Here is a 23,534-nt window from a genome sequence, read left to right on the forward strand (position 1 = left end):
TCTACAGCCAGCACTTGAGAAGGGCTCTTCAATGACATGTCCTTTGCCACAGAGAAATATACAGAAGCCATAGAATACTAGTAAATCTTACAAGGTGTGTCATTCTTTTGTAAAAGCATTTGTAATAACCTGGATTCTCCAGATCATCATTTTTACTGTGAGGACAAATGTATTCTACATACAAATACATTTGTTATAATTCCAATCATGCAGTTTGAGAGTGTGGAGCGACTGGTCCTGTACCATGACCTTAGCCAGCCAAGACTACATGCTTTTTCCATTTTAGCATAGTCTGGGACTTTATCTCCCAATGAGAATTATTGACAGGTGGGGTAACCAAACAGAGAAATGCCTGATCCGTTTGTGATGAAGCTTAATATGATTAAATGATGATGACAGAAACACTCCAGACTTATGCACAATTAAAAGTGTACCTGATTTTTACTGTCTTGAAAAAACAAAACTATACAATTTATAAGGTTTGCAGTGGTCCAAAAATATTCCTCACATATCTTATGCATTGTCTACATCCTAATTATGCACTGCAATGATAAGTGCTTTTCACAATGCTCAGAGACCAGAGTGGTAAAGTTAACAACAACTAGAATCTAGCATGCTAGTTGTTGTGCTTTCTAATTAGATACTGCTTACACAATTTACACGATATATCTGTATATATCTGTATATATCTGTATGGAGCAAGACAGAATTTGCACAAATAAATAGGAACGAATTGGTTACAGGGCTTTTAAGGCGAAGCTCTAAACATTCTTTTAATAACAGGTGAACATTGTTTTTGCGGAGTCTAACCATTCTCACTCCAAAACTGACTTAATAACAAAGGCGTATGTGCAGTTCTAAACCTTATCAGTGTCTGCTCAGTGTTAGTTCATTTACAGGGCTTTTACCACATTTTCAGAAACAGGAAGCAGTTGTTCTGGGGAAACCTACAAAGAAACCAGGCTCCGTGTTTGGCCCCTGATCAACCCCACATCAAATAGACACAGCCTCTTAGAGTGGGCCTGCATAAGCCTCTACACACACATCCCTTTTATTAGTTGTATCAGCCTGTTTACACACACAAACAGCTCAAGGCTGCAGACAGCGAATCACGTGTAAACAAAGTACACAAATATTGCGTGCTGAGACATTGACTTATTGTTTGACAAAATCTGATGAAGTGATTAAAAAAGAAGGTGTTGGAGGAAAAAGGGAAAGTCTCTCGAAGTGAAAAGAAAGAATGTTGGTCACAAAAGTTATTTCTGATTCACAGACACCAAGACTCCTCTCCCCATCATGACTAAACTCAGTATCAAGTTGATGCAGTCCATACAGTCACGTATACATTAGACATTATTGTCTGGATCTCTTTACTGAACTTACCAAATCCAAACAGACTCATGCCTGTACCATTGGACGATCATCAAATTTAGCCAGAAAAGGTCATGTTAAAAATGTGAACAAGCCAAATACTGTGATTGTTCTTTCTTTTGGCATGTCCCCTCAGGATCCATCCCAATAAGTCCGTGGGTCATGGAGGTCATGTGCCTGCTGGCTGGGACCCCCACTGTTCCCCAGTGCCTTTGGCCCTACACTACCAGTACAACATAAATCTCTACTACACACTAGTGTGTGTCTAATTATATTTATTACACAAAGTCACAAGTGGCCATTCATGCTATCGGACTTGTATGGCATCAGTTGTGTGCTTAGGTCAAGGTCCCACAGAATAAACAAAAGAAGTGAAGGTAGGTAGATGGATCGAGGCGTAGGGGCACGGCCAGAGAGACAGTGATCAGTAAAAACAGAAAGGCGGGGGTCAGGGGGGCAGACAGTCAGAGGAGAAAGTTGCATAAACTCAGTCACACACACGCACACACACACACACGCAGCACGGGCTGCTCTAAATGTGGCTTGTAGAAGGAAATTCTGAAATCTGAGTCTTGGCACCAGACAGGCTGGAAGCAGGCAGGCTGTTGGACGCATAGAGGGAGAGAGGAGAGGGGCAGCGCGAGAATTCATATAGTCGTTCCCTCTGTGCGCCTCTTATCGGCTTATAGGCAACATTCATCTCAACAGTACTGTGACCTGCGGCCCTCACTCTGACGGAGTCGGCATGGCAACCGCCACAACGCCAGAAATGAAAAAATGTATTCTTGTACACAGGTCTTCAAATTTCCCCAACTGCAATAATCAATTTCATCTCCACAACTTTTGGTTGTGGTCCGGAGGCGTGTGCGTGTAACTCAAGTTACATGGTGTTGGTGGCATTGTTTTTCCACCCCCCCTCTATTTATATGACAAAAATTTTAAAATACTATTGTTTAAAACCCTGCTTTGGCCTAACGCATGCACTATCTTTCTTTTTGTCCATGTTTAGGTGAAGTTCTTATGGCCTTGATGCTGTCTTACTGTCACTGTGATAAAAATGGCCAAGTAGGTGATTTGTCTGTCTAATACAGTGATTTTGATCAAACACAGCTTAGCATGTATTTATGATACTGTCATGGAAAGGGCATTATCAGACAGATGTGCTCACCAAAGCCAATTTCCAGTCTTTAAACTAAATCTATAATGTCTACATAATTACTTTCCACTGTTGAGCCTCTTTGTCCATCCACTGTCTCATCTTCCTATTTTTAAACGGCCAGCTGAAGGTTGGGATGTTCCAGTGGGACATGACATCTCTGATATGTGTGATCCAAATGTGTTTTATTGTCCCAACATCAGCTCCAGGGCTGCACTGGTGCATTGTGGGAAGTTACACTTGAGTACAGGTTGGTTGGATGACAAGTATTGGGTATAGCCCTGTGCTTCATTAGACAGCCTTGTGTGTGCTGTTTTCATAATTAGGAGCAGGAACAAACTGTTCATAGTGACTGTGTTATTCTTAGCCATGAGTCCAAATCAGAGCTGTGGACACGCTCGGAGCGCCTTTAATGCTCATGTTTACACAGTGCTCTTTCTTCTGTCTCTTTTTATCTTGTCCTCATCTCCTCACTTTCCTCTGTCCCCGGGGAAAGGCCGAGAAAGAGTGGGCGGGCCGCTGTATGTTTAACCTTTGAAGGGGCCTGCTGTGCTGAGCAAGGCTTGCCACCTGTTGGTGATGTGTGTGCACTCACAGAGGTAAATCTCTGCAGTTTTGATGAGCAGAGACAACAGTGCAGTCGCCATAGCGATGTGGCGGTGGGCACTGGATGTGGTTCTCAGGAGGGGGTGCTGAAGGTGGGGTGGGGCCCCTCCTCTGTGGGGCCTGGTGACACCATGTCTCCCAGGGCGAACGTGGGCCAGCCTGGGTGGCTCCAGACCTTCTGTGAGCCTCTGTGTGAGTGTCCCTGCCTGGGCCGCCATATGCCACCCACCAGCCCAGCAAGAGGGGCGGGCGGGGCGACCCCTGGCTACCACACTCACCAGTTGGCCCATTCTCTCAGTCACACGCCGGCCGGGCGCCCTGTTTAAAGTCCCACGGCTGTTTATCTGGGATCGAGCAGTGTCGGGGTGGGGCCGCAGCGGGGGCTTCATTATGTTCATGATACTAATGAGGTTAGCCTAGGAGAAAAACCTGTATATTCTACACTGTAAATGACAGATTGGTATTAATAAGATGGTGGCTCTTTGTCTTCCAGGTCATGAGAAAATATAAGTTTATATTTTTCCCATTCTCAAGTTGTAATTGGCCACAGTATGGTCGTAAGCTTAATTGTGGTGGTTGTTTCAACTTCTGACTAATAGCTAAGGCTGGTGTTCCTACTGCGTCTCTTAAATGTAATTTTTAAAGCATTTGTCCTTTTTTTGTCACAAAATCTTAAAAAACAGATGTGTAGTACTGGCAGAGCTTTGTTTGACGGTTGACTAATGTGGGCGAGGAGAAACACTACCTGAGCTTCCTATCTCAATCTGTAAACTATTTTCCGAAACTGGTTTCAAACCGCAGGCCTCCTGAGTCTCCATCTGATTTTCTCTTTGCCTCTGACCCTGAAAGCACACATACACGACACGTAAAACAGGGCTGTAGTCTTCCAGGCCGTCTTGTCTTTTATCAGCTTATAAGCAACACATGGAGCCAAGCTAACCCGCTGACCCACGCACACCACCCTCGCTTTTCCCCAACATTAGATTTGGAAACTCCCCCCTTCCCCCTCTTTATCAAATGCTTTAGCTGTCTCATCCCATCACCTTTTCAATCTGTCTCTTCTCTGCCTGTCTCCATCGTTTCCTGGGACGTCCCGTGGCCCGCAGCCCCCGGACCTCCTGGTGTGTGCGTGCTAAGTGCAAACTCTATCAGTGTGTTTGTGTACAGTCACATCTTGTCTTCTAGTCTTGTTTGTATGTATATACATATTTGTGAATGAGCTTGTATTTCTATATCGGTCTATAGTGTATATTTAGGTATGTGGTGTTTAAGAAAAGCCTATGGTCGCTCCAAATTCAGAGAGGTAAGTAAACTTCCTCAGTCTCATGGGAATCTGGTGAACAAACAGTTTGGTAGCAACATGCGGAAGACGGATCAAGGAATGACATTTATGTTTTGGTGAATTACATGATACCCCACTATACAACACTCAAACATTCAGCAGTAAAAAAAAAAAAAATATTATAGCAACAGAAGTTACATTTTTGACTTAATGCAGGTTTTTTTAGTCTGATTTATGGTAATTATGAGGCCTTTGACCAAATTCTGCAGAGTGAACATAACCATTGTGTTTCGGGTGACATCACTTTAATGACTTTAGTGTTTAAATATTGATTCGGAAAAATACATGAGGTTAATACTGTTTTATAAGATGCATAGCGCTCTTTAATTGTTTTAGTTTTTGACAATGTTAGGGCAGATAGCCTTCATCAGATACATTTTTCTTAATATCTTTCTTTGAACCACAGTGTACTGGAGAAATAAATTGACCAGTTCATATAATAGGTGATCAGGTTAAACATGTGTGGCTTTTTCTTAAATGCGCAACTTTTCTGGTGGAAGACCCATCATATGCTTTCCTCCATGGAGATGTTATTGCTTGGTCTGGAATGTTTCTTCCTTTCTATCTTCATAGAGCCCAAACCAGACCAACTTACAAGTCACATCTGTGAGGAGGCAACCCCACTCACAGTCAGAGTGCCTGTTCTTCTATGTATTTTTGAGCTATAAAACCACCTGTAATGGTGGTAAGGTAGAGCTGTTTAATGGCATATGTCATTGGTCTGCCTGGAATGTTCCCATGACATATCCACAGAAACAAGCACGTGATGGACCCTCAACCAAAAAGTTACATAGTGCACCTTTAATGAGAGAAAAGAAAACTCTGAGCAATGCCTCCATACTTGGAACATCTCCCTTATCTTGACAGACCAAGCAATTACTGACAGTACAAATGACTATGACATAAACTCAAGGCTATAGCTAGGACTTTGCAGACATCCTAACACAATGTTCTGATTTGAACCACATAAAACTCAGCCTTTACTGTACGCGCTCCTGTCTGATGCTCTTGTTTGAACTAGCAGCCCCAGCACATAAAAGAGAAAGTGAGAAATATGAAATCAAATCAAAACCAAATGAGTCGAGTGCCACTTCGTCTAACAGCACTTTACCCGGCAGCCCTCCTTTTTTTCCGCTAAAACTTAAGTGATTAAAGAGAAAAAACGCCTGCTCGCCATCACCCCCCCTCCCTTCTGTCCCTTTGTACACACTTCATACAGATTAACACTTAGTAACCCCTATTTCCTGGACTGGCATGATGCTAACTATTGCAACGTGGGTTCATTGGTGGATTCGTGCAAGGAACAAGGACACGCGGCAAAGACAGAGGTGTTTAAATATAGGAGGACGGGAGAGAGGCTGGTTTTTCTCTGTGTCTGTTGCACTAGTGAAAACATCATTGTCCAGCCGCTGTCAGCTCTGAATTATCTCTGAAGACCGGTTGGCACCAGGTGGAGCACAGGGCCTTTAGAGGATGAGAGGATTTGACACAGCGCAGCCAGTTCCATTAGAGCCACATTCTTGGTCCCTTTTAAAATTCACTGTGTTTTAAAGGTGTATTGTGTAACTTTTCTGGTGGAGGGTCTGCCAAAGATGTTATCGCTTTGTCTGGAATGCTTGTTATGGCATTAAACATTTCTATCTTCATGGAGACCAGACCAGAACAAGGCACAGGTCAGATCTGTGAAGAGGCAACTCCGCTCACAGTTACAATGTCAGTTTTTCTAGGTATTTTTGAACTATGAAACCATCTGCAACTGAATAAATGTACGGTAGAGCCTTCTAATGGCAATGACATATCCATAGAAGCAAGCAGGTGATGGACCCCCAATCAAAAAGTTACATCGTGTACCTTTAAAGAGGTCCGAGTTTTGCATAGATTTATTTTAGCAAGAATTTGCTCAATTTATAAACCGATAATGGAGTTTTACAAAAGAAGCTGTTTCAAGAAGTGCCTCCAAAAGCAGAGAAAGTTCAGAGGCAGAGAGAATGGGTGGTCACTTAATGTCCCTATGCAAATGTAATGGGTAATGTACTGTACAAAGGACAGTATAATTAGTTTAAGTAGTATTTTCTCCAAATTTGAAAGCTCTTATAGTAAGACGAAGGCTGAAATAACTATGTGGCCTAGTTTTAACAGCTCATTGCCTGTTTCTCTAACTTGACCTGTTTGTAAATCAGGCAAGTATATATTTTGTTATAGTCCACTTCATTCCAACACTCACTTTCTTCACCATACCCCAAGAGCCCATTTACAATTATTACCAATAAAAATAATACTGCTATTATCTTTTATTATTGCATTTTCCTAAGGTTCAGCCAGCAGCTGTTGGAGATTTTGATAAATCTTACAAAATAGGTCCTGGCACTTGGTCCTGGTTTCTTTGGTTTCATGTACGGCCTCACGGCATGGGTGGGTATCTGAAATCTGGACTAACGGACCATGGAGCAGATTGGTGTTACCGTGTTAAACTGCTTTCAGCTAATTTACTACAGGGTTGGGATTGTGAAGGAAAAAAAGGAGTGACAGTAATAAAATGCTATAAATGCGAACTATTCCAAATATGCAAGTGACTCAATGGGATGTTTTATAAAGATTCTCCCTTCACACGTGGTTCCCAGTGAGTGCGTTGATGACGGTGCATTCCTCGACCTGGTTTCACCTCCTCGTAGCATGACTCACCTCAGTGCCTTGACTCCGGCCTTGTTTATTATGTCACAAAAGACCGGTGGCGCATTTGAGGTGCGAGAAAGTCAGAGAATCCAGCTGTAAGCGAAGTGCACTCCCCCCGTCCTCCTACAAGTCTCCCATAAATGAGCATGTCCAATGTACCCACTGTGTTTCATTAAAACCAGACCACATCAATCAGAGGCTGAACTTTAAAGACCATGTCCTCCTTCTCCACCAACACCAGAGGAAAACATAGAGCTGTTAAAGCGGAGGACCTCACAGTAGAAGTACACCCCGATGGTCCAATACTTAACACCAGGCTACTCTCACTGCCCCCGGACCACACAACCTCTACGAGTCCAAGACCACACAAATGGTCCAATGACGAAAAGGCCCTTGTAAGACCTCACACCAAACGTGAAGTGAAGAATTCTAGACCATTCAACATCTGTGGCTATGTAACATACTGACAACTAACTGAATCACAAGTGTAGCCCTTACTCAGCATTCAGGAACTTGAAAGCTGTTTACGCACGTGACAAAGCAGGCATTTTTACTTAACAGAAACTTTGGTTAAGGTGGTGCAAAGAATTGAAATTTAATTTTGATTCTTTGTCAAGGATCAGCGTGGTTCATTTCAATCAAGTGGTCCTCAGCCAATGTTCTGTCAGTAAAAGCATGTGGTTTGGGGTTCAGACTATTTTCTGGGTCAAATGGCAATGATTAGACGTCTGTATTGTTCATGTTCAAGGAAATGATATTGTGATTGTTCATAATAAGGCAAAATAAAAATTTAACTGAATATCAGGATTGCTCAAGAACATGATTCATTTTTTGTCATATCGCCTAGCCCTAAACTAAGTACAAGGGAAGTGCAAGATCCGCTGCACCCCCGCTGATGAGAGAAGAATTGGAGAAGAAGCCAGGAGTACATAGCTGGAAGGTCAACAGGGGGTATGCCAGAACGACGGATGAGTAGATAAATTAGCGGAAGAGAGCTGAGCAGAGGGAGAGCAAGAGGCTGGGAAGGAGTCCCATGGGTGTGGACGGGAAGGCAGCCCCAGTGATGGAAAGCTTTCAAAGTCCTTTCATCGGCTGCCTGAGGACTGGAGCTTTACAAGAGCAAGATGAGCCGGCGCCACTAGAGCTGCTTGGCTCTCTCCAACCAAACCCAGACGCTGAGACGGAGCAGGAGCCTATCAGCACTCCGCCCCCTCCACAGGCCCCACCCCCTCCACTGGCTCCGCCCACTCAGCCCCTCAGCCGACCCCTGCCTCAACCAAATGTGTGAGCATCTGTGCAGGGCTCATTCGAAGCTACAGCAATGAGAGAACACATTTGTAAAACACTGACAAGAGCTCACATATGATCACAGTTTTGAGCTGACAAAAGCACTTTACAGAACATTCTTGGATTTAATCTTCTCCACAGGATCCAGATACCTTGCATGATTTTGGCTTAATGGTCACAAACTTGAGATGCATCGATACAGCTGTTTTAGTTCTGATACCAATATCAGTGTTTTGGCTTCAGGCATTTGTTGATACTTTAACAATCAATAACAGACTGACAATAGATGTTTTAAATTCTAGAATTTCACAAAACACATTTAAAGGTGCACTATGTAACGTTTTAGTTGGGGTCCATTACCTGCTTGTTTCATAGCGATGGCTATGCCATTGCTCTGCTTGGAATGTTTCAAAGTATGACATTAAACTTTACATTAATTAAACTACAGGTGGTTTTATAACTCAAACTCCCCGAGAAAAACAGGAATTCTGATTGTGAGCTGGGTTACCCCTCCATACATCTGAGTTGTAACTTGGCCTGGTTTGATCTCTTTGAAGATAGAAAGGTTTAATGCCATACTGTGTAACATTTCAAACAAAGCAATAACATCTACACGGAGAAATAATTTTTCCAAGAGAAATGTTACACAATGCACCTTTAAATAAGAAATCTAGTAATTCAATCTTCAAGTTAGTTATTTATTAGGAACCACAATATATGCATAAAAGTTCAAATGAAGATATTTTGGGCCAACAACTGCCAATAACATTTACTGATTGGCCAAACACTTGAGCGATATCCAGAAATCTTTTTTTTTTTTTTTTCTGGATTTGGCCCATGTCCATATCATTGCATCCCAAGCCTCAACAAATTTGTAAATCTGTTCTTACCAGTCCACACTGAGGGATCGTCTCCGGTAGGACGCAGGTCTGTCCTGGTTCTTCTCTGCTTTGGATGGACGCTCCTTCAGGGACAAGCGATGTGTAAATTTGGAAATCCCAGACTCTGACCTGATGGAAAAACAATTACAACATTTTCAATACTTCTATTCAAACTGGGAACAGCCATGTTGCTGGAAGACTTATCTGTGTACATTCCCAACAAGAGTCAACAGTTTGGCATGAATTTTAATTGAAATGCAGCCCAAGAAGTTGATAAACAGGCTAACAATGCAGTAGTTCCCGCTGGAGACATTGGGTTTTTGGGGAAAGCTACATACTTCCTGCGCAATTTTCTCTAAATCTTTTCTGCACACAAGTCACACACATTTTAATCTCCTATTAGGCTGCCAATGTCCCAGTTCAACTTTTTGCTCGAAATTAAAAAGAGGAAATGTAATACTTCTCCTATAATGGCTCGGGACGCATTTGATGGGACTCAGCACTGCTCTCATATTGCGGTGGTAACAGTGGGGAGTAATCAAAATGTAATATTTTCAATCCAAGAGACAGGCCGCAGTACACGGAGCAGGAAAGACTCTGAAACATGAAACTATCAAAGAGGGACTTTTCCACCAACTGAGTAAAGTTATATAAAGTTATGCTTAAGTGACCCCCTCCTTACCTGATCTCATACCCCACTGTTTCCATTTTACTTCAGAATGATAAAGCATCTCTACTAATACACATATCTGCGACGACTGGAGCCAAAAAGTGTTTTAGCCCCTCTACGGTGCGCTCTGCTGGAGACAAATGGGCCGGGCACCCCCCTCACCGCGACCAAGTACGTGACAGTATTGTTGTTCACATACGGCCTTAATAAACCCCGAGGATGGGTGATTTCTGAGCTGTGACATGGATGAATGACAAAGCAACAGTGCATCCAGTTGTGTCTAATTCAATAGCCTCATTGGCACGACGACAAGTGGAATGGAGTCGAGTTCTGACAGCATCCCAAATGAGAGATTTTTATGGGACAGCAGACAGTGTGTCCAGCAGGCTGAGTGCTCCAGTGGGACAGTATTAAATATGAAATAATAACTGCTCACATAGATTCAATAGGATGGAGGCAGGCACTTCTTGGTTGGCTTTTGAGGCCAGTTGAATTTGGATGTTTTCCCCAAGTACTACGTCAATAGAATACAACAATTTTAGATTTATAAAAGCTGCTTCATCCAGGAGTTATATTCATAGTGAGATATGTGTTTTGTATAAAGAAGACATATGATGCTTTTGTGGGAATTTATTATAGAACTGTAACATGTGAAGATCCTTACTTTCCCTTTTGTTCATAATATTGATCTAAAAGAACTTAATAAAAGAAACAGGTCCACGGAATTCCTGTTCAAAACTGCACAACAGAAATAACTCACTTCTTTGTAGTAGTATTTCACTGTAGAAGGCAGCAGAATTAAAGTTTTTTTTTGGTAAAAATGGCTATGCAACATTCTATAACCCTAAATGTATGTGAGTCTGAAATGATTCAAAAGAGTAGCAAGTGGAGATAGAGGGCAGATGAAAACAGAACATTTCTGAGCACTCAAGTCTCAAATGTAGGACAATACTGGATGATTGAAACATTCATGAATCAATGGACAATTCAGAGCAAGCCTACTGTCCCCTTTAATATATAGATTGGACTGGGGACAACTATATTTTCAATTGCTAAGAAGAATCAATACCTTTGCAAAGGTCAGTGCTCTCCCAATGCTTTCACAAATTGTGCAGCCTTTATGTAAAGCATATAGAGGGCCTGTAGGACCAGCTGCCACTCTGATCAAAGTTGACCCGCTGAGAATGACCTCATGCTTGGGCTTATCTGTGAGCGGAGCCCCCAGTCCCAGTGCAGCGGTTCCCACTCCTCCAGCACCACTACTGTTTCCTAAAGCCACGCCAGCTCCTCCAGAGAGCCCATGACCTCCAAGACAAAGAGGCATATTTTCCCTTATGAATCATTCAAAGGGTGTGGGATTTTGGTCAGATGGCAAAGGAGCCTCTAATTGATGGTATTAGGCGAGGATGAAATGCGACTTCTTCAAGGGCTTTTAATTGAATTAGTAGCACTGCTGTATACACGCCAAGCACTATGATGCGTCACTGTTTACGTTCTTTCGTAGAAACTGTGAGCTTGACTTTGATTTGCAAAGTTTAATTCCTAAAAGTCCCGCTCGAATGGCTGATAGGAATCATCAGCGGGTGTAAATAAAGCATTACGTGTCATTTTGGAGTCTGATCTGTGACCAATGAAGGAGCCCCCTCTTTTAAACTTCAAACAGAACCTTTGGCTCAAACACTTGACACAACATGACAATAGGATAATGACTTCAATGCCGTGAAAACATACATGGGATCAAGAGTTCAAAGCATGGGGGCCAGCAGACCTAGCCGGGGACTCAGGGAATCCCTTTGAGGGCTTTAGACACAAGTGGACATGAGAAGCAGGTGCCTGTTGGCTTCTTAAGAGCGTCCAGTCTGGCTCTTACCCCACGCAGCTGTCCCACGATAACATCATCACTGCGGGCACACACTGATGATGCAATCCCCCTCAGAGGCCCTCAGGATCTCCCGCTCAATTATCCTCTCATCACACATGGATTCTTACACTGGGTCTGCGCGTGTCCGCTACTGATTCACACTCATTTTATTCAATCTGGGGTTTCTAGAAAAGTCTGTTCCATTTAAAATAAAGGGCCAGGATGACTTCACCTTTTGAGTATTGCATGGGAGGTAAATTGGTCTGAAGTATGCAGCAACAGAGCTAGTGATGAAAACAAAATATAATGACAATAGCAGCTTATTTACTGACTACTTTAGTAAGTGTCTTTGTCCAGAATTTTTTGACAGAATTCATTTTTCTTTTGCAATGGAACTTATCTTGACAACTGAGGGATTACACAGACATCTAAGATTTGTTTTATTTGCATCTTTATTTGAGTTTGTTCAGACGACTAGAATTTCTTCTTGGCGCCTGTTTCTGGTCATTACAAATACACAGTCATGTCACCATATGTACATATTTACAATTTGCATGATGCATTTGATGTGTACACTGCCTTGTCTTCTATTAACACCTCTATTTATTCACATGATTCATCTGCGTACTAGTTGTTTGTGCTTTGTTGTGAGTCCAGAAAAATAAGACAAATTTAGTAGCGGCGCTCTGATCTTCCTGTAATGGTTTTTATCTTCCTGTCATCTGCTTAAGGCTCCACAGAGCTTACAGAGTCGCGCTTCTATCTGCGTTCCACATTGTTGCACCAGTGACTCCCACAAAGCATTACAACAGACCATAATATGCGTCTCATGTGCAGTCGCCTCTCTGTAATGTGACTGATTAGGATCTTGCCAGTAACTTTCCCCCTGAACTAGCAACTCACCATCTTTGTTGTCACCTCTATTCCTTTACCATGGCAGAATTAGCCATCAGATATTCATGTTAAAAATGAGTACTGGTTGTTCTTGTAGTAAACAAAGCTATCAACTGTGACCCTTTTCACAGCCCCTCTAACCTACTGTTATATGAGAGCCAGTTAAGACGGTCAGGAATTTTAGCAGTTTTTGAGTCCAAGTGTGCTGCTTAGTGAACTTAAATCATATGATCATGTTTAGGGCAAAGCTGCAATGTATAAATGGAACAACAGATGAAAAAGTTCCATAGGTTTTATTATAGTTATAGATTAAATAACAATGCACATCCCAGTAGCCTGTGTTTACATTTCTCAAATTTAAGTCTATGAGAGATTCACTGTTTTTGAAACAAATATCAAATCTTATGATTCACAAATGACCTTATCTTAGACCTTATCTTTATTTGTTAGGAATTATGGCTTAAAATGCTTTCAGCGCTACATCTTTGAGGTCGAATAATGGCACCACTTTCTGAAGCTATTGTGAAAAAGTAATTTCACCTTAGTTCATTTATTCTCAGAAAGAAGATTCAATTTTGTGATATTAACCACAAACTAGGATAAAAGGATAATACATCTGCATGATGATAGTGAAACAGCAAATTCTTTCAAGAATTCTATGCTGTCCAGTGTCCACTGAGCTGGAGGATAGGTCAGGAAGTTTTTTATTTATTCATATATTTAAATCAAATTATTCTATTCTGTATCTATTAGAGCACCCATGCCCTGCCACACAGTTTTTCTCTAAGAAGTGTTTATAAAGTGATCCCAGTGAAAGCTATGCATTACTCAATCTATGCGGTGCGCCTGTGGTTAGGCCGGCTTAACCACAGATGGTATTGCAGATTACTAAGTAACAGACACTACAGTAAATCATACACGGGGCAGACAAATACCTGACCCCGTCTCGGTAATTATGGCCAATGGCTGCCTACCTAAAACAACTATCTTCAATGGGAGAGAAAACAACGCTCTGGATTTCTTTCATCTCCCTCAAACTGCTATGGCTTCTGCTCGTGCCAAAGGAACAGCAGCAATGTACACGGGCACCAGCCCATGTAAGAGATACAAATGCACAAACTGCTCTAAATGTGTTTCATTAGCAAACAAAACCTCTTTCAGTGGGCCAATCATAAAAGCACCCGGCCAAGCTACGAACGCCGCTAATTAAAATGTGCTCAAAGAAAGCCTTGTTTTCCACTCGGCATCGCTGTCCAAACCCGTGTCTGTGCTGTATGTCTACAGATTGCGGAGGCTGCATTTATTTCTCTTGGAGTCACATCTCGCCAGTAAAATAAGAAGCAGTGATATTTCTAACTGCGATAGCTTTATTGTGTAATGCGTGATTAGTCAAGGCACTAGGTCAATTAAGTTCCCGCTTGGCAGTGAAAGTAGGAGGGGAGCTGGCTATTCTAAGTATAAGCAATTTTTTAAACCATATTTTATAATAATTTACGGGACAAATGCATTGCACTTTTTGAATCTCAAATACAATTTTGAGGCTAGATTGCATTTTATCCATCCTTTGTAATAGAAAAAGAAACTAACTGATATTTCTACAATGGAAATTCCAACTGTGTCCTCATATACAAGGTGTAGCTCAATGAAATGTTGCTTTTACTGATGATAATTGTAATGCAGATTTATTCTTGATAACAAAATCATAATGCTGTCAAGAAGATCTGTCGCTACTTGTTCAATTTAGTATAGAGTATATGAGTATAATTATGACGTGATCTAACAGAGTAAACTTGCATTCTATCATATTTACTCCTACTTTAACCATAATCACCATAAATCCGTATTACACACACTTTGTAGCTCAACACATCGCAAATTCAAGGCCAAGAGAAAATATGCCGATGATGAGAGCTGTTAATAAAAGAAGCAGCTTAACAACCAGCAATGCCTTAACAAACACTTGATCGTAACAATAACTCCCTCCACTTGAAGTGCTAATGATCTAATCTCAGTGCTTCGAGCCAAAGCAAGACATCATCATCATATGCTGCCCATCCGCCCACTACTGTAAACACACCGATATTTCCAGTCTATTTTTCCCTTCTCAACCTTCATTTGAGTCACTTGCAACGTTTCATCTTCTTTTATTACTCCCGCTCTCTGGCTCCTGTTTTCCGCCGAGTCGGCACTAGCAGAATTTGTCAGGGATACAAAAATTGAGACAGGAATTCAATGTCTTTTTTCACTTTGGTTGGCTCCCTGCGGTGAAGAGGTTGATACTGTGTCTGTGCTTGTTTGAAGTTGGATAGCTCAGATAAAAGATGGATACGCCGTCAGATGATGTTTGAGTTGAGCTGATGAGCGCAGGATGCCAGTGAACTATTACAGGGTGTAGTCTAGGCACTGATTTCTTATTCAACTCTGTCAGTTAGGTGGGAAACAGATAATGACACATTTGAACTGCATTGTGAAGACGCAAAACTGACTCTTGTGAGCGTTTAGCCATGTTATAATGCTGTTGCTGTTACCTCATCAAAAACATATTTGGAGTTGTGTTTTGTTTCATTCACACATGTTTGAGTTACAGTTTATTATTAGTGTATCTGGATCTCCAAAGTTCAAAATTGTCTGTTCCATTTTGTGATGTAATGAAGTGGCTATCTTTACATTTTGTTTAGTAGAGACCAGAAGAGAGCCCTGCACGTGTTTGAGGAAGGACTTTTTGCGCATGCGCTCTTTGTAGTACTGTGTGTCCAGTGGCTCTGGCTCTATCCTGTTTACAGCACCACATATAGTTGTGGCATATGTATTGCATCGTTGTCACTCAGTGCTCCATTGTCGTCTGTTGTGTGGATGTGAATTTTTTTCAACCCGCAAAGAAAAAAAAAAAAAAAATTCCAAGAGTGTTGTCATGTGGATGTACCCTTAAACAAGTGTGAATGAAACAAAACACAACTCCAAAGTATGTTTGTGATGAGGAAAAAACATTCTAATATAGATCAGTAAATAGCGTAATATAGGCCCTTTAACAGTTTGTAACTAAATAAAAAATGAGGTGCTGTTCTTTTTGGGGAAATGTTTTGCAATGCTGTATGGTTTCTTATCATAGTTTGCTTTCCAAAGTTCCAGTCCATTCATTCTTCAGTCTCTCCTCTTGCAGACTGGTGAAAGGTAGTCGCGTGTAGACTAATGGAAGCGTGGCTGCGTCTATGGCCAATCCAACCACCAATCTCACACAAGGCATACTGGTCAGGACCTACTGGAATTTAACCACCAACCTTTGGGTTTGTGGGTGAACGCTCTACTACTGAGTCTGCGGCTGCCCACTGGTACTAACACTACATGACAACTCTTTATATGGTTAGTTTTGTATTGGCTACAACTGAAATCATGAAATTAGTCAAAATACACAAATCAGTTTTTCCCCATTGCTTTCCACATTGATAAATCGTCTCTTTGTACTTCTTCAGTAACCTCTGTAACCTCAGCATTCATCTATATTTATATATTTAAAGGTCCTACATTACACAAACTGACTCCAGTGAGCTTTAAGGCATATTATAAAGTAGTATCCTTCTCAAAATCATACCAAGAGTTATGTTTCATTTAATTTACATTTACAGATTTTTGATTAACCCTTTATTATTAGTCTGTCTACATCTCCAAAGCTCAAAATACTCTGTTCCACCTTGTGGTGACATGTAGTGGTAGTTTTCAAATTAATAGCTTCTTTTACCTTTAGGCTACGTTTATATGACGATGGTCTGAACAGAAGACGCAAAAGTGGCGTTGCATCTTCACTTTTTATTCCCCATTTAGACAAGCGTTTTTGGGAGAAAATCTGCTTATATGATCAATCAATCAAACTTTATTTATAAAGCACTTTTCATACAAAAATGTAACACAGATTAAAAACAATCCCACATTTCCACCACCCACCCACCAACCCAACCCCCACAGCTGCCCGACTCGACACAACCAAACATCACAGACACCCAAACAGCCAAACCCCCCCCCCACACACACATTAACCTGCTAAAATACATAAACCGACACATAGTAAAGAGTAAAGAGGCTGAATACAGGCGAACCAGTTGGTGATGGCTCGCCTGCGATGAACTGGTGCATCCAGAATTTGACAGAGGTAATTGCAGGTCCTTCTCTGTTCACTAATAGTATCTCTGCATATTCTGTATATTTGTTGGGATGCCTCCTGTAAGTTTATTAGAGCTGCCAGAGCAGCTTGAAGGTCTGACGCATGGAAATTATCCGACATGTTTGTTTCTGTGTACTGTATGTATGTGACATAAACACGTACGCGACGTGAGCAGATCTGACCAGAGTTTTGCGTCTTGGGCAGTGTAGACCGAAATGCTACGGTGGAGCATATTCAACTTTTCCACTAAAGAGGGTGGTTTCAGATTTTGCATTTTTAAACCCCAAAAACACCGTCACCGTCTAAACGAAAGGCACTTCCGATAAACTATTTTTTTTGTTTTTACCCGCAAGCTTTCTTGTGTAAACAGGTCCTTAATTCAGTAGAGATAGATTGAAAATTGTAGGACTGAAAATATATTACTGAAGGTGTTGTATGGAGTTTAAAAACACAGTGGAGCACTTCCTGTATTACCACATGACATCACAAAGTGGAACTGGGTGTTTTCTGTTTGAGAGAAGAACCCGTGTGAATGAAACAAACACAACTCCAAGTATGTTTTCGATGAGGAAACAACATTATAACATAGATCAGAAAATAGCATAATATGGGCCCTTTAATGACGACTGCTCATCTCAAAATGAACTCTAGTCTATACAATTTATAATACAAGCAATCCCACCTATGAGTAGCCTATATGCTCACCAGAGTCTCAATCTATTCCCCTATAGTTTCCTACAAGCAGACTAAGCGGCTAGCAGGCGTCACATGCCACAACACTACTCCTAATCACTTTTGACATCAAACTGTAAGTATAGTTAGTTGCCTTTAAAACTCCCAGGACCACATTGTTATGTCTGCTACTGCTGCTGACCTATTAGCTTAGCCCCTGCCTGGCTAAACAACCAATAACATAGCAATAATAACTACACAACATTTATGCCAAGCTGTGCACATTTCTGAGTAAACTGTCATAAATACACAATTATTCAGCCTTGTGTGGTTGAGGACAGGCGCGATTGCGTCTGGTCTGCTTAAAATGGACACCCCTCTGGTATTATGTTTATGGCCTTGATCAAAAAGAGACAGTGTTCGCAGGGCACCCCACTTTCAAGCATCCAGCCACAATTGAGCGTGGCGTCGAGATTCCAATCAGGGCCGAGCCAGCAGACGGCAGGGATTATTTATGCTGGAAAAGAGAGGGAGACCTCGAAAGATGGAGGATCAGAGAGTACACACGCGCTATACTTATGAGGACCAACAGTCAGGCTTCATTATGGAAGGGTCCTCAAAGGGAACATTTTTCCAGTTGAGGTTGAAAAAGCGCTAATTTGCAGTTAAATCTTGGGTTTAGACATGCAGTTAGTAGGATTAGTGTTAGTTTTAAGTATTTATGGAGAAATGCTTTATAATCAAATGAAAATAACATTGGCACCACATTCAGACCATGATTCAAACTGAGGATAATGTAGTTCAGGGGTAAATGCACTATTCACTGAAACCAATTATTGTGTCATTGACAATATTTTTTTTCTAGGCTCCTAGTAACAACTTTTATTTATTTATGTTACAGAAATTCAAGAATAATATGTCTTGAGAACTGAGAATTGGATTTGGTCTTCTTGTGGTTGTAGGCAGGGTATGACAAGAATGCTATGCTAATCAACTATTTACTGAGAATTTGAAGCTTAACTTTTTTAAAACTTGATCGGGTTTGTGGTTTGAGAACATAAAAATCGCTAATTTTTTTTCTTACAATGTTGCCAGTACAGTCTGCACCGATGAATTTCAGTTGATTAATAGTTAAATAGTACAAAGTGGTTACGACATTTTAGGACTTTTGAGAAACTGAAAAAATTCTGCTCAAGTCATCCACTGCCAGCATGTGCATGTTTTTTGTAAAGCAATGTTGTAACCAGCGTGTTTTCTTTCTTATGCAAAGCCAATGGAAAAGGCTACGCTTCATAGAGCACAGATCTCAATGTTCTTACTACATTAGCATTTTTCATACACACAAACATGTTCCAAAACAATGGCTGTCTCTTTTTTGGGGGTCTGGCAGCATTTTGTGAAACAAGCCCACACCACAGCAGCCAAGCCACATCAAACGGCACCAGCACACTGAGGGGCACACCAATAACTGCCACTAAGTTTCTCAGGCGCTGGCTACAGATACATGGGATCATGCTAATACCAGCCCACTCAGCTAGCTCCATCTCTTACCACCATCACCACTATTGTAAATACTTCTCAATATGTATTTACACTGCAGCGGCTCGAAAAAATGAGGTGAAAAGCTGAAAAAGTGGTCTGGAAAAATGGCGGAGTGTCAGTCAGATGGAGGTAACCCGCTGTTATAATAGGACTGTGTGAGCAGATATAGCAGTATCATGATGTTATGGCTATAGCATATACAGCATGTGGCCAAACTTTGAATTCAACTCAGTAAATGTAGTTGATCTTTAATTATTGTGGAGTAGATTTATTAGCCTATTGATTGAAACTTGTAAATGTAAGCATTTAGTTTACATTTGTGGCGCTGTGGTGTAACCAGGTCAAAACAGTTACTGGAAAATACACATAATCTCCTCAGATATTTATAGGATTTTTCCTGACCCTTAAATAATACGTCCTGTTGAGTCCTACTCATATCGACAGGATTATTCTTAGTGAAAGAAATTGGGAAAAAGCAGAATGTTCAGTCAATTTTATCAAGATATTTAAAAAAAAAAAAGTTTTCTTTTTCAGACCAGAGTGTGTTTGTTTTTCATAGCTGACAGTTTCGACTGCTGCTCACTGTCAGGTATGAAAAGCAAAGAAACTCTGGTTTGAAAAAAGAATATTTTTGAATACATCAGAAAACCAAATAAACCTCATTGGACAAAGGCTATGGTGATTAGGTGAATCTTTACAACAAAGCAATGTGCAGAAAACTTTAGCTGATTTTGTTTCAAGGTAAAACACCGTCATTTTCCTTTTCTTAAAGCGATTCCCTCTGCTCTTTATGACTTTTGCCCCAAAAAAATGCTGCCCTCTTATTGGTCCAATGGGTCTGATCCACCAGATCTGAGCTCAAATGCAGATGGGTTCTTGCAGATGGATTCTTGAACTCAAATTCACATCAGTACTTTAGAAATATTGGCAAGATACTGAATTGCAGATTGATTTGTGACAACCGGATGACATCACTGACACCATTATAAATTCATATTTTACTATGATGGATTTTACAGTGTATTTGACCGAGTAATAGAGAAGATAGCTGTTTCACTAGACTGAAGTCATGTGATGCACACAGTGTGGACAAAGAGCAGACAGAACCCAGAAGAACAAATGTCTCCTTTTCCATCACCCTCAGACCTACGTCAGCCCATATGTGAACAATTACATGGCTCGCTCCTGTGAATAAATTAGTCTAATCAACTTCTCTCTTCCCTGACATCCGCACCTAAATCCCCCGCTCAGTGAAAAACCCAGTGATCCCTGGTCTGGAGACACCCTCAGTGCCCATCCTTCTATTTGCCCATCCTGTTTAAACTGTTGGAATAAACCGTGATACTAAGACATGGGCTTTCCAATGGCTAAATGTCACCCTGGATTATGCTCCACTCCTCAGAGACAAATAAAATCATAGCTCTATCATACCATCTTCCACTTCAATGTCTCTTCTAGAAGTTTGAGAATGACATGGTTTAAAAAACACAGAGGATTGGCCAGTTTACAAAGCACGTGTACCTGAGGAGACTTGTGGTAATACAGAGAGGACATGCTAACCTCACAGGAATCATACAGAACATTGCACTCTAATCAACCTTAGCGAGAAACATGGAATGAACAATATCTGAACTGAGCGGTGGAGAGTGACTGATCATATTCATTACAAATTAACTTTATTGACATTTTCCAGCTCATGTGGTGATAGTCAACACTGTCACAAATGAGATAACAGGGCTAAAGTATTTGAGCGCACGCCGACACATATCAGACTTTTACTTGGCAGTCTCTGGCTGGAGCCTGACATCTTGTGATGGCTAAACTGGTTCTTGACTACAGCTGCTAGTCTCCTGGCAACAGATGTCTTGTGTTCTGGCACACAGTGTGCTCTGTGCCCGCTCACCTGGCATATCCGCAGTATACATGTCAGTGGACTCCTATTATTACCACAGGCAACATGCCACTGGCACACGTAAATATGGGAGTGATGTACCATCATGCAAGTTCATTGGAACAGGCAAAATACAACACAACAGAAGGATGCTAAAATCAGTGGAGCTTTCAAATTACACTAATGCAATGGTGGGAAAAGTTAATCCAAGTGATTATTTCAGGTAATGTCACTTGAGTCACTTAAACAACACAACACAAATGACAGCAGCACAACACAAATGACAGCAGAAAGGATTGTTAAACCTGTGCTTTGATCATATATGAGCATGTAGACATTATATGTGGGTAGTAATTCTATAGGCATACTGTGGTACTGCTTCATGAGATATATTTGATGCTTTTGCATGGTCCATCCTACCCCAAGACGTTTTTGCTAATTTAGTCTGTCATTGTTTTGTGGTTGATTTGATTGTTTTCCTTTAGTTTTGTGTGTTTTAGTACTTTTCTTTTGATCCCTGCCTCAGGATTAAGTGAACAAACACTGTCCAAAGGGCCCCAGGGAGAGCGGCTGTCAATGTGGTGATTACAGGGACATAAATAAACAGTAAATACATTCTTTCAGTATGTACGTAGACAAGAAATGATTTCTTACTTTTTGTGTTGGTTCTCCTTCCGGTCAGCTGAGCCCAAACTCTGTAAAAAGAAAAACAATACTACTATTACAATTTGCATCAAACTGGAAATTGGCGTAATAAAGGAATGTATTGTACCCCAGGGCAGCTGTGGCAGAAGAATATTACCACCCCCTAAATGTGAACGAGCGAACGCGTTAGCTACATACCACTCTTAAAAAGCCTAAGCCTCTGTATAGGCCTGATCTGTCTCAGCAGTGCCTTTAAAGCAGGCTATAGCCCCAAGCAGTGTTCAGATGATCAGCTCCACCTTGTAACCATTACACGACTAATGACCTTGTCTCTAGTGAAAATAATTATGAGGCTGGCTGGGATTTCAAACACTACTCCAATGAATAAACCCTATCCACAGGCATCCATTATAAATGTGTGGAGGTGTGCGCGTGCTCTAGCCTTTATCTGATGGAGAAGTTATCCGAGTTCATCCACAACCCAAAAATATTTCCCAGCAGCTTGTCTCTGCAGGGGACAATTGGGTGCATCCCTGCGGCACAGCTGACTTATCCGATATGGAGTCACGCTGAGACAGGTAGCCTTAAGGTAAGCTGTGGCCAAAGGCTAATTCAGGCCAGTCAGAGAGAAGTCAGAGACATGCCCCATAGGGAAAAACAACTACTTTGAGATATATGGTTCTGTGTGGCACCTCGGGGTATATCCAGTGCAGTTCCTTTGTGGACAAGATGGTTATGATGCAAATATGATCTAACCTGTCAATTTAGCGTATTGTGCATGACAGTGTGAAGTAGCAAGGCAAACAGTACAAGAACGGCAGCACTAGAATGTATGATGAGAATATCAATATACACTTGGACATCTGAAGATACAAGCAGAATTACTATGATGATGGGTATGAACTTGGGGATATATGTAAGTAGAAATATTGAAATGTGGCATAGTAAAGAGAAATGCACCAGTCACATTTTAAAGAAGACATTTTGTGCATGAATTTGCTATATGGTTCTAATCTACAACACCCTGTATATCTTTATTTTATAATTTGCACACATTAAATCACAATACTCATCTAAAACAGCTCAATTAAAAAAAAAAGTCCACTGACTTCCACGTAAGAAAACTACGGTGTCCAATGGGAGCCGTAAACGTCACTGCAACAAAGAGTCAGCAACCCCTATGGATAGCTGCAGATTAAGATAGCGAGTGGCAGATTATTATTTATTTCTTTTTTTCATGTTTACTACAATGACTACATAATGCTGCTGATTCCTATGTATCACTGATTGAGAAAATCAAATTAGAGAATGAAGTAAGTAGAGAGCAGTGGGCGTTTTCTGGTGGCAGTGAAAACGGGGGTTGACAATATGGTGTCTTGAAAGTAACTGATTAAAGATTGCTCAAACATGCATGAATCACTATAAATACAACTTCGAGAGGGTAAATGAGAAGGGGAAACAACTATAACATGGTTAAAAGCTCTAAAAAGTTGATTTTGCATAATAGGTCGGATTTAAGGCACACTGTAACTTTTCTGCTGGGGTGGTTTGCCCAGAAACGTCCATAAAGATGCATTAAACATATCTATCTTACATTTCAATTATAGGTGTTTTATTGCTCTAAAACGAATGGCTCGCCTCTCCACAGATCTGACCTGTCATCTGACCTGGTGGCACAGACAAGCAGGTAACAGATGCTCCACTAGAAAAGTTACATAGTGCACTGTTAATGAATAACATTAATAAAAATGATGTAGACTTATGACGTACATTTGTACCAGCAACACAAAATCCAGACAGACATTTCACTCATAAGACATGGTCAATTGTTATGTATCTTGTGCATTTGCGCAAAAGTCAGCCTGCATTTCAACAAAGCCTTGACTT

General features: G+C 41.1%; 1 protein-coding gene across 1 annotated transcript in view; it reads right to left on the reverse strand.

Annotated features, from left to right (window-relative positions):
- The window catches only part of LOC110159742 (ankyrin repeat and fibronectin type-III domain-containing protein 1), a 47,011-nt gene that overhangs the window by 20,666 nt on the left and 2,811 nt on the right, over positions 1 to 23,534 (reverse strand). The window contains exons 3-4 of the mRNA XM_020924352.2: positions 21,657 to 21,697; positions 9,326 to 9,445 (exon numbers count right to left, since the gene is read on the reverse strand). The gene's annotated coding sequence lies outside the window, so the exon portion shown is untranslated. The remainder of the gene's footprint in view (positions 1 to 9,325; positions 9,446 to 21,656; positions 21,698 to 23,534) is intronic.

Source organism: Boleophthalmus pectinirostris, unplaced genomic scaffold (genome assembly GCF_026225935.1).
Source record: "Boleophthalmus pectinirostris isolate CB_2022bp ecotype Guang Dong unplaced genomic scaffold, ASM2622593v1 HiC_scaffold_14, whole genome shotgun sequence".
Taxonomy (NCBI): Eukaryota; Metazoa; Chordata; class Actinopteri; order Gobiiformes; family Gobiidae; genus Boleophthalmus; species Boleophthalmus pectinirostris.